Source organism: Podarcis liolepis (genome assembly GCF_965112155.1).
Source record: "Podarcis liolepis genome assembly, chromosome: 10".
Taxonomy (NCBI): domain Eukaryota; kingdom Metazoa; phylum Chordata; class Lepidosauria; order Squamata; family Lacertidae; genus Podarcis; species Podarcis liolepis.
Window position 1 is genome coordinate 13,003,828 of NC_139562.1, and position 12,197 is coordinate 13,016,024.

Genomic DNA, 12,197 nt, shown 5'->3' on the forward strand with positions numbered 1-12,197 from the left:
GCTGGTCCTGTGATGTTTTTATTGTTGTTGTCTGTATTTAATGGGTTTGTATACTTTTTAAAATTCTCTTAGCATTTAACTGCATTTTAATGATGGCCTTTTCTGGGTTTTTCGCTCGTCGTATTTTACCTGTGTAAGCCACCTGGAGTGCTGGACTGGGGAAAAGATGCAATATGGATAAATATAATACTAATACTAAACAGTCATGGCTTCTTTCAAATAATTCTGAGAGGTGTCGTTTGATAAAGGTGGTCTGGGTTGTTAGGGAACCCCTGTTTTCCTCACAGAGCTACATTTCCCTGTGAAGACGGATTGATTGTTAAAACACTATGGGAATGGTAGGCTAATGAATCTCAACCCCCTTAACAAACTACAGCTCCCAGAATTCTTTGGGGGAAGCCGTGACTGTTTAAAGTGGCATCTGAGACGGGCTCGTCGGCACTTTTTCCTCTCACGCCGTTGGGCCCACTCTCACTCAGATAAATTGCCCCCACCTCACTGAACAACCCTTTCCCCGAAGGTTTCTTTTCCTTTCCTCTTAAAATTCTAGCCCGGAGTACCCTGCGGGTGACCTTTGTGAGGGGATAACGAGTAAGCTGGAGTCTGAGACAGGTTTTCTTTAAATAAACAATAAAGATTTATTTAAGGCAAGATAGTATATAAGACAAAGGGGTTAAACTTAGGTTTACTTCAGGAATACAGTGCGATTTCACTTTAATTCGTCCTCAGTTGTTTTTGCGATATAGGTTTGGTTCCTTAATATCAGGCATCCCCAAACTCGACCCTCCAGATGTTTTGGGACTACCACTCCCATCACCCCTAGCTAACAGGACCAGTGGTCAGGGAGGATGGGAATTGTAGTCCCAAAACATCTGTAGGGCTGAGTTTGGGGATGCCTGCTTTATATGGTGATACTTTCTTTCAGTTATCCACCCCCTTAACACTCCTGCTCCTGGGGTACTTTAAGTAATAGACCAAAGGGGGTCTGGGGGTTTCTTCTTTTCCTTAGAAGAATCTCTCCCCTCCATACTAGATTTGAGTCCCAAGTAGGCTGTTCCTTTCCATCTCCTACTTCTCTTGGCTCAGCCTCTGCCTCCCATTCAGGTCTATTCCTCCTACAGGACACCACATTCTGTCCTTCATAATACGCTCAGAGTGGAAATGGTTTTTCCAGAACCAACTCTTTCTCCTGTTCACTCTTTATACCTCAACCGGTCTCCCTACCGATTTCTCAACCTCTCCAGCCTCAGTTCCAAACCACCTCAACCAACCCTCTCAGCTCCCACAACAACTGTCTCTCTTCAAATCCTCTCCTTTTAAACTCTCCCTCCTGGAACCACGGCCAGTCCGAGGCTGCCGTTCACTAACCATGTGGTGGCAGGGAAAGAAAGTAAAAAGAAACACTTGTTGTTCAAACCTGTCCAGCAAAACCAACTTTTTCGTCACAGCATCATAGTGCATTAAATGTACAGTGGTACCTCGGGTTAAGAACTTAATTCGTTCTGGAGGTCCGTTCTTAACCTGAAACTGTTCTTATCCTGAGGTACCACTTTAGCTAATGGGCCTCCCGCTGCCGCCGCTGCACAATTTCTGTTCTCATCCTGAAGCAAAGTTCTTAACCCGAGGTACTATTTCTGGGTTAGCAGAGTCTGTAACCTGAAGCGTCTGTAACCTGAGGTACCACTGTATGGTTTTAATGAGGTGTGATCCAGCAGGGCTCTTTGTATGTTCTTTGTTTACTGTTGAATAAGAGTGGCCACATGGCCCCTGTGATGTGGCTTGAACATGGCAGCTTTAACGTGCAAATCATCCCTCAGACCACAGGGCTCGTTTGTAGTCGGAGCGGACTGAACACAGGCCAAAGGGCTCCTTCCAAGCTCACTGCTCCAGCTGCAAAATAGCTAACCCTTTCTCCTGAGAAATGTGGTTATGCATACACCTGGTCACTTTACTTTACAAGGCCTCATTAAACTCTCCTTTCTCTCCCTCTCTCAGACAGTGCTTTGTAGTGACATGGTGTTAATTCTCTTCCATTAATTGCATAAAACGTAACTAACCTTCAAATTCAGGACTGGAATCCTGAACCAGTCATTATGCAAATTAAACAGGAATGTGGTAGGGTTCTGAGGTGACGGATAAAGCTTAACAGCAGGTTAGGGCTCATTTTTTCCATAATCTTCTGTTTTATGCCTTTGTTAATGAAGGATAAATGTTTGTGAGTCATTTCATTTAAGTTCGTTAGATCACCATGCTTCCTGAAATAAAAAGATTAGTTCTAAGACAATGGTCTTTTTCCGTTTGTTAAAACAACAAGAAAAAAGGTGCTCCTAAGGGTCCCCCCCCACACCCTCTCCTGCTCTTGATGGCTTTTTCATTTTCTCAGAAAATATATATATTGGCAGGTGTGTTGGGGCGTCTCCAGACCATCAATATTTTGAAGGAGAGATTCAGGCATATGCCGGGAAATTTAGGGTTGCACAATTAAAGTGGATTAAAGTGTTCTGTTATCCTAGTACAACAAACACACTTTTAAAAAGGTGGGGTTTTTTTAGCAGAATATTTGCTGTTAGGAAAGTGACAGGGCAATTTGCTGAGAAGTGTGGAATGAATGGAATGAACGATTGACAGGAAGACACATAACCTCCACTCAAGCAAATCAGGATGCATTCCTTATCATACACCCAGGAAACAAATCAATATGAATGCTCAGAAATGACTGGATAGAATCCACATGAACTTTTCTCAAGCAAATCAGGATAAATAACAGGTTAATAAATAGGTCAAGTAGAGGAGGATAATTATCTATATCTATCTGTCTACACACGTTGCTGTTATTACAACTTATTACCTGCCTTTCACTCCCACATCCCAGGGCAAGTTACATCAATTAAAGCACAACATTAAAAACGATTTAAAACAATGGCCATCTGCTAGGGAGACTGTAGCCGTGACTCCTGCACTGCTGGGGGTTGGACTAGATGACCCCTGGGGTGCCTCCAAACTCTACAATTCTATGATCCTAACTTAAAATTACAGAAATAAGTTTGGGAGGACAAGGAGATCAAGAAATGCTCTGCCTGGGGCCAGAAAAGATGTTGGAGTCCATGGTGGTAGGTGAGGGTCTCTAGGAAAAGTGTGCGGAATGGTGGCTCAGGAAAGGGCCTTCTCTGTGGCAGCCCCTAAATTGTGCTGTTCCCTCCTTACAGAAGTGCCTCTAGCATCTTACAGAAGTGCCTCTAGCATCTTCCTGCAGCTCTCACCTTGTTACCTTGGCCTGTGACCATTGAGGTACTACTGTATTTCGTTTTGTACGACTTGCCTCGTTCGTTGAATTCATACTGTGCTTTCCCATTTGGAATGGTGTCGTGTGTTTTGTAATAGTTTTATTTGTTTCTATAGTTGTATATTCTGTTGTTGCAACCTGCCCTGGGACCTTATCGTGAAGGGTGGGTAAGAAATCTTATAAATAATGGTTTTGCTACTCATAGTCCAGATCTGGCCTCAACTTTATAGCTTTAGGCAGTTGGTCAAGGCACATTTTTTCAGAGGGCATTTGGGGGAAGAAATAGCTTATTTCTGCTGTTGCTAGTAGCAACTGTCATTTAGTGATCTGTTGTTGTTGTTTGTGTGTTGTTGTTGTTTTTAATGAACTTTATGTACTCTCATTTACTTGTTCTTATTATTCTTAAAAACCACCCTTTGCAAAGGATGGCATATAAACCATCTAAATAAAATATTTGGATTTTGCAACAGGTTTCTTGTGTATTTCAGAAGGTGAGGGGCCAGACTGGGATTTTAAGCGTGTATGAAATGCTAGAGAGGAGATTCCCCCCCCCCACACTCATGTGCTGTAAGATACTTTCTGTTTGTTAATTTACTTTGTGGTATTTCATGTGGAATTTGGCACTGCCTGACTGTGCAGATGCTATCGGTGGTTTAGATAAACAGCATCACCTCAGACACCAGATGTTCCGATCCATTCGAGATTCTTGCCAGGCGGTAATCCACATTCCATTAGGACCTGCAGCCCTCCATTGCCATTTAGGCCAATTGCATGTTTAGTTTTCAAGTTCCTGCCCTCCCCAGGAACCATCCATTTCCAACCGCGTTCCTTCCTCACTGTGAGCCAGAATTCCCAAAGAATGCACCTCAGATCTCCAAAGTGTATTACCTTAATATTTACAGATCACATCCAGCTCATCTTCCCGGTTAAGGCGTGATGGGGAGGAGGCAGGAAATACTGGCCAAGGAAACCCTCCAAGGTTTATGCTTACAGAAGCCAGGCAGCAGATGTGCTACCCAAACATCAGCAAGGAATTAGCAGAGCCCATATCCAAAAGAAGCCAGCAGGTAGCTGTTGCTCTCTGCAAATCCTCTGCATAGCCTTCCCAGTCTGGTTGCCCTCCAGATGTCTTGGACTACCAACCAATATTGGTTTGAGAGTGCTGATGTTCTTGTGTCCTGTTCCTGGGTTTCCTTGAGGCATCTGATTGGCCCCTGTAGGAAACAGAATTCCAGAATATACCAGCCTCTGGTTTCACCCAACAGGGCTCTATGGATGTTCTTTTGCTCTTCTCTCTCTCCCCCCCCCAATATTATTCTTTCTCTTTAGGTGTGATGGCCTTGGTGTGGTGCATTGTTGTTCTTTTCTTTATATCCCGGAAGCCCCTGCAAGCCTATTCATGCGGCGTACAAACTCAGGCTTCGCAACGTAAATGTTGTGCGCTTGTAACAGGCTTTTATTCAGAGGTGCCCCGGCGCTTCTTGCATACTGTGTTTTCATTGCAGCCTTTTGATTGTCTTAAAGTGCATTTTTCTGAAATAAAGGAAAACGGGTACAATTGTGCATATCCAGCCTCCCTCTTGCGAAGACCAGTGACAAGGACAACTCCAAGGTCAGATGATTAAGAGAGAGGGAGAGAAAAACAGAACAATACGAATAGCACTAACAGTGAAGAATAACTCGAGAACTATGAAATGTTCAGCACTAACATTCCTACACAAGGGATGTAATGCGGTTTATTTTATTTGGATGTTTTCAATTTTGTAAGCCGCCCCAAATACCAGATTTTAAACATATCTTTAATAAATGAGGAAACAAGGATCTTTTGGAAAGCAATGGCAAAAATAGCTGCCTATGCTGTATGCTGAAGATTGCTGTAATTTTCTGAAACACCCTCATAGCTTGACTTCTTTTTCCTTAATGGTATAGAATCTGTACTATATTATAGATTGTTTGGCTCTTTTACATAGAACACCCTCCAAAATTAACTTCGGGGTATGCGAATGCAAAAGACTACCATGGTTTGCAGTCTTTTCCTTCCCTGCCTGGTATGGAACCTGTGCGTTTCCCTTGAAGTTCCACAATATGGTTGTGGGTAACAGCCAGACTTTGTGTTGTTAAAAATGGGTGTCGGTTGTTGCTACTTTTTCTCAGAATTCTAGGTGTGTAACCTGACCATTGCGAAGGGACGCGGGTGGCGCTGTGGGTTAAACCACAGAGCCTAGGACTTGCCGTTCATAAGGTCGGTGGTTCGAATCCCTGCGACGGGGTGAGCTCCCGTTGCTTGGTCCCTGCTCCTGCCAACCTAGCAGTTTGAAAGCACGTCAAAGTGCAAGTAGATAAATAGGTACCACTGTGGCAGGAAGGTAAACAGCATTTCAGTGTCCTGCTCTGGTTCACCAGAAGTGGCTTAGTCATGCTGGCCACATGAGCTGGAAGCTGTACGCCGGCTCCCTCGGCCAATAAAGCGAGATGAGCGCCGCAACCCCAGAGTCGGCCACGACTGGCCCCAATGGTCAGGGGTCCCTTTACCTTTAACCTGACCATTGCAGTATACAACAGAGACTAATTCAGTCTGCAGTCTTAGAACTGAGTCTAAAGGCTGACCTCATGGCTACAACTAAAGAGGTGGGTCTTCAGCGTACGTCTCAAACTATATAATGTGAAGAAGTACTTTATCTGCTTGTCCTAAATCTCACAACGTTCAGCTTCTGTATATGATCCCGGGTTCAAGTATCATGGGAAAGGGAGAAAAAAACTTTTCTGTATTCACTCTTTAAAAATGTGGCATACTTTTACGAATAGTCCCAAAGCCTGGCTGCCGAGAGCAATTTGTCTGGGTGTGAAACACAAACACAAGGATATTGCATCTAGCTAACTGCCAGAGCTAATTGGCATTTTTTTGCTGGGCTCTTGACCGTTTTGTTTATACTTTGTGTGATTTGTGTTTGTTGAGTTTCACGCAGGGAGAAGCAAGTCCTCGGAAGTATTTATGCACTGTAAAAAGTTGTTGCAGCCAAAGAGATGGGGGAGTTTACACTGCCTTCACAATGCTCTTTATATTTTATGCCAGTTGTCATCTAATGGAAAAAATGTCTTCAGGGACGTTGCTTCTCAAGGTTTTAGCTCACTTAAAAAGATGTGCAGCCGTTAGCAGTTCCTAAGGCCAATGCTGCATCTAATGGACGAAAGTTGGAATAAAGGCAAACTGGCCTCCTTGTGGTCATTATCACCTCATTGTTGTTCTCAGATGCAAAGGAAAATAGACTTCTACCTTATTTGCATTGGGTCTTTTACTATACAGTGGTGCCTCGCAAGACGAAAAGAATCTGTTCTGTGATTCTCTTCGTCTAGCGGTTTTTTCGTCTTGCGAAGCAAGCCCATTGACGGATTAGCGGATTAGCGCTATTAGCGGCTTTTAGCGGCTTATCTGCTGATCGGATCAGCTGATAAGCGGCTTAGCGGCTTAGAAAAAGGGGGGGAGGGGAAAAAACCAGCAGAAACTCGCAAGACATTGTCGTCTTGCGAAGCAAGCCCATAGGAGATTCGTTTTGCGAAGGACCTCCAAAACGGAAAACTCTTTCGTCTAGCGAGTTTTCCGTCTTGCGAGGCATTCATCTTGCGGGGCACCACTGTACATTCCTCAATCGGGATTGAGAGTCTTTGGAGGTGCTAGAGAGAGAGAGAGAGAGGGAGAGAGAGTACATTAAAATGAATTAATTCTCAGTGATGCTCACAATCTTTATGAGAATTCTGAGAGCAGGCTCAAGCAGAGATTTTGTAAAGTGCATTTGATGGGGTGTAGGGTTCAGATCGGAAGGCTGGTGGTTCAAATCCCCACGACGGGGTGAGCTCCCGTTGCTCAGTCCCTGCTCCTGCCAACTTAGCAGTTCAAAAGCACGTCAAAGTTCAAGTGGATAAAAAGGTACCACTCCAGCAGGAAGGTAAACAGCATTTCTGTGCGCTGTTCTGGTTCGCCAGAAGTGGCTTAGTCATGCTGGCCACATGACCCGAAAAAAATGTCTGTGGACAAACGCCGGCTCCCTCGGCCAGTAAAGCGAAATGAGCGCGGCAACCCCAGAGTTGTTCACGACTGGACTTAACTGTCAGGGGTCCTTTACCTTTAGCTTTAGGGTTCAAAAGCTGCATGGCCTGAACAAATTGTTAACCCACCCCAACTTCCCAAAAACTGCAAATTCCACCCAAACGTTCTGAAATGTTGAAGACTTCATTACAGTTTGCTGGCATTTCCCCATTTTCTTGCCACTCTTTTAGGGACTAGAAATGTGCTATTTCAAATGAAATGGGAACATATTGCATGGTTCTCTAGAATGCATTAGATTCTGGCCCCAAGAAGCCTTAGTTTGGGATGCTTTTATATTTGTTAAGATGAAAATTAATAAAAATATTATAAAAAAGAACCGTTCTACTTCCCTGTAGTAGTGAATTTTCTTTAGCAACTTTCTTTGCTTTTATTTAAACGAAAACATACAATGACCAGTTTTAAGAAAGAAATAGATAATAACTCAATTGCATGAAAACGAAAACGAAATGCACACAAACAACCAAACAAACAAACAACCAATGAAAGTATACAAATTTTGGGTTTTAGGTAGTAACATATCCTGCTTCAATATATGTTTACAAAGACATAAGACATTTCCCCCCTGAAATATAAAAACTTTTTTTAAAAAACAACAACAACAACAACAGCACAAAGACATAGAGGATCTGGAAACCAAGCCTTATGAGGAATGGTTGAAGGAGCTGAGTATGTTTAGCCAGGAAAAGACTGCTATGCTTCCCTTCTGTTTGTTACAGTGAAAAAAGGTACTGAGGCATGCCTCCTTTTAGCCACAAAATGCTGCACATATATTTTATTAGTGGCCTCGTGGGAAGGTCTTTTATTCAAGACAGTCACTTTCAACGCGTGCTTGAAAGCGCAAAAGTCACTTAGAGTGGGGAGGTGTGCTCTCAAGTGGCACCCGAATGCTTGTTTTGTCATGTGGGCGCACCACACACACTGCAAGCGCCAGTCCAGGTGGGAGGTTATTAGCATTGCCATCCTCTTCAAGGATGGTGACAGCTGGGCTGCTCAGTGGGCTGCGTACGGCTCCTTGAGCAGTCCCCTCGGCACCACTTACGGCTGCACAGGAACTGGAGTCTCCGGCATCTAGCAAAGGAGAAAAGGCTCAAAACATAGACGAATTTGAAGGGGAAATGCCTTAGATACAAATTCTGCTGTCCTGGATATAGCTGCAGGGTCAGGGCTCAAGCAAATTGTGGATTTGGGCGTTTCAGACTGGAAGGATACAATCCAGTGCTGTTCACTGGGTGGTATTGGTGGTAGTGGTAGTAGTGTTCACCACCCAGTGAACAGCACTGGGTGCGCAGGTGATTCTGCTGGTGGAGAAGAGTGCTGGCAGTGGAAGTACAATAATGGCTGCACCAGAAAGTTGGTACTTCCAGGGGCCTGGGGAAGAGACTTGCCATAGAATCATAGAATTGTAGGATTGGAAGGGCCCTCGAGGGACATCTAGGATCTCAGCTAAAGCATCCATGGCAGATGGTCATCCAAGCTCTGCTTAAAAAACTCCCAAGGCTTGTTGGAGAGAGAGAGAGAGAGAGAGAGAGAGAGAGAGAGAGAGAGAGACAGACAGACAGACAGACAGACAGACTAGGAAATGTGCACAATTCCCTTTTCATGGACAGGTAATGTGCACATTGGGACGTGGGTGGCGCTGTGGGTGAAATCACAGAGCCTAGGACTTGCCGATCAGAAGGTTGGTGGTTCGAATCCCCGCAACGGGGTGAGCTCTCGTTGCTCAGTCCCTGCTCCTGCCAACCTAGCAGTTCAAAAACACGTCAAAGTGCAAGTAGATAAATAGGTACCACTCTGGCAGGAAGGTAAACGGCATTTCTGGGTGCTGCTCTGGTTCGCCAGAAGTGGCTTAGTCATGCTGGCCACATGACCCGGAAGCTGTACGCCGGCTCCCTCGGCCAGTAAAGCGAGATGAGTGTCGCAACCCCAGAGTCAGCCACGACTGGACCTAATGGTCAGGGGTCCCTTTACCTTTACTTAATGTGCACATTATCCAGGCTTCCTCAACCTCGACCCTCCAGATGTTTGGAGACTACAATTCCCATCATCCCTGACCACCGGCCCTGCTTGCTAGGGATTATGGGGGTTGTAGGCCAAAAACATCTGGGGGGCTGTTGAGGAAGCCTGACATTATCTATGATAAATGGTGAATATTGCACAGTGGCTAGCTGTTATGCACATTAACTACTCAACTTACATTACCCATAGTGAATGTATGGTGACATTACAGTATAAACCAGACTCTTGAGTATGTTGGCAAGGGCAGATCCAGCCTCTTGGGTTGCAGAAAGTAGACTGCATGGAAGAATGTAAGACTAAAGAAGCAGCTTAACCTTTTAAATGCTGGCCCTTTTAATACCCAGTGTTTTATTATTATTATTTTTATTCCAATCCTGCCACAGAGACACCTTGGAATAAAAGAACAGACATGGCAGCTGCAGTAAATGAGGAACAGGGAAAATGTCAGCCAGACTGCTTTTATGAGGGACTGAAAATCCTCATTCTGGAGGGAGGAGGGGAATGATTGGAGTGGGATAAGAAAATGGCATGAGATTTGAATCTTGAGATAAGGCTGTGAGCAGGGAAATTTAAGTGTAATGAAATGTCAGTAGTGGCAATGAATTAGTACAACACACATCTTGATTTTGGCCCAGGACAATTGGTTTCGGTGTTGGGTGAAAGGCCAGTGACTGGTCCAAGGTCACCCAGTGGGGAATCTGAACCCAGGTCTCCCAGGTCCCAGTCTGACACTCTAACCACTGCACCACACTATAGTGTCTCAGCATTATATTTCTGTCGCGGCGACAACCTTACAATCTTATAATATAAGACACACTTCATATGTTGTCTATGCTTTTATTTTGTAAGCTACTTTGAGACCCAGTTGTGGTGATACAGATATACTATATATAGATACATAGATATATAGGCCTACTATAAATAACTGAATGTATATAACTATATATAAATCCATATATCCTTTTTTTAAAAGCAACCCTACGTATAATACGAGACAATAATACAGTGGCACCTTGCAAGACGAATGCCTCGCAAGATGAAAAACGCGCAAGACGAAAGAGTTTTCCGTTTTTTGAGTCGTTCCGCAAGACGAATTTCCCTATGGGCTTGCTTCGCAAGACGAAACATCTTGCGAGTTCTTGCGAGTTTGTTTCCTTTTTCTTAAAGCCGCTAAGCCGTTAATAGCCATGCTTCGCAAGACGAAAAAACCGCAAGACGAAGAGACTCGCGGAACGGATTAACTTCGTCTTGCGAGGCACCACTGTAAACTACAATGCAAAATAAAACAATAAAATCCCCACGGAAGCAAGAACACAGCGGCACGTAGCTTTATGGATTGAAACTAGCATTTTGGGTAGGTAGGAATATTTCTTCTGGAAACCGCTTTGACTCTGCAAATATCCACTCCTTTCAGTTATATTTGGCACCATGGTTCCCCTTGGCTGCTGTTGTTTTGGCGCCATTTTTTTCCTGGGCTCCTGATTCTTCCTCTTTCCAGGATGAGTCACATGGATGATCCTGCCCAGTGGGAGGATGCCAATAGGATTTGGCTACTCATGCTTATGTTACTGAAGGCAGGAGAGGGTAATTTAGACTTAGGGCTGGGCCTTTAGTGTTCTGAGGGCAACAGCTTAATACCAATAACTAGTCCCTGCCTACCCACCCAAGTCTAAGGGATTAACCATATTATCCACTGAGGACGTAGTGCTGAATTAATTGAAATGTTGGCAGGCTGGTTGGACAGAGAACTGTGCTTCTCTCACCAAGTTGAAATATAATAATAATAATAATAATAATAATAATAATAATAATAATAATAATATATTATTTATACCCCACCCATCTGGCTGAGTTTCCCCAGCCAGTCCGGGCGGCTTCTAATCGAGTGTTAAAAACAATACAGCATTAAATATTAAAAACTTCCCTAAACAGGGCTGCCTTCAGATGTCTTTTAAAGATAGGATAGCTGCTTATTTCCTTCACATCTGAAGGGAGGGCGTTCCACAGGGCGGGTGCCACTACCGAGAAGGCTCTCTGCCTGGTTCCCTGTAACCTCACTTCTCGCAGGCAGGGAACTGCCAGAAGGCCCTCGGTGGTGGATCTCAGTGTCTGGGCTGAACGATGGGGGTGGAAACGCTCCTTCAGGTATACAGGACCGAGGCCATTTAGGGCTTTAAAGGTCAGCACCAACACTTTGAATTGTGCTCGGAAACGTACTGGGAGCCAATGCAGATCTCTCAGGACTGGTGTAATATGGTCCTGGTGGCTACTCTCAGTCACTAGTCTAGCTGCTGCATTCTGGATTAATTGCAGTTTCCGGGTCACCTTCAAAGGTAGCCCCACGTAGAGCGCATTGCAGTAGTCCAAGCGGGAGATAACTAGAGCATGCATCACTTTGGCAAGACAGCAATATCATTTAAATTCTTGACTTAAAAGGAGAATCAGTATTGTATCTAACACGGAACTCTCCCCATCCCCTGCAAATTGCATTTGAAATTTCCTAAATGCAGATTGCAAGTGGACAATCAAACTTTCATAGCAACTTTCCCCAGCCAAAGCCATTTTTGTATTAAGCTTCAGTGTAGCATGCTAATAAAACAAGCTGTTTTGAGCAGGTGCCGAAATATTTCTCGGGTCAAATAGTTCACATCATGCATAGATATCAGGAGGCACTTTCCCCCCCAGTGGATGTAAAAACAATTCTCAGATTGAACAATCTTGTTTTTGGTCTTGACGTTTCAGTATTTTTATAGCCCATATTTCATGGGTTACCTGTGAATTTTAGTCTTGATG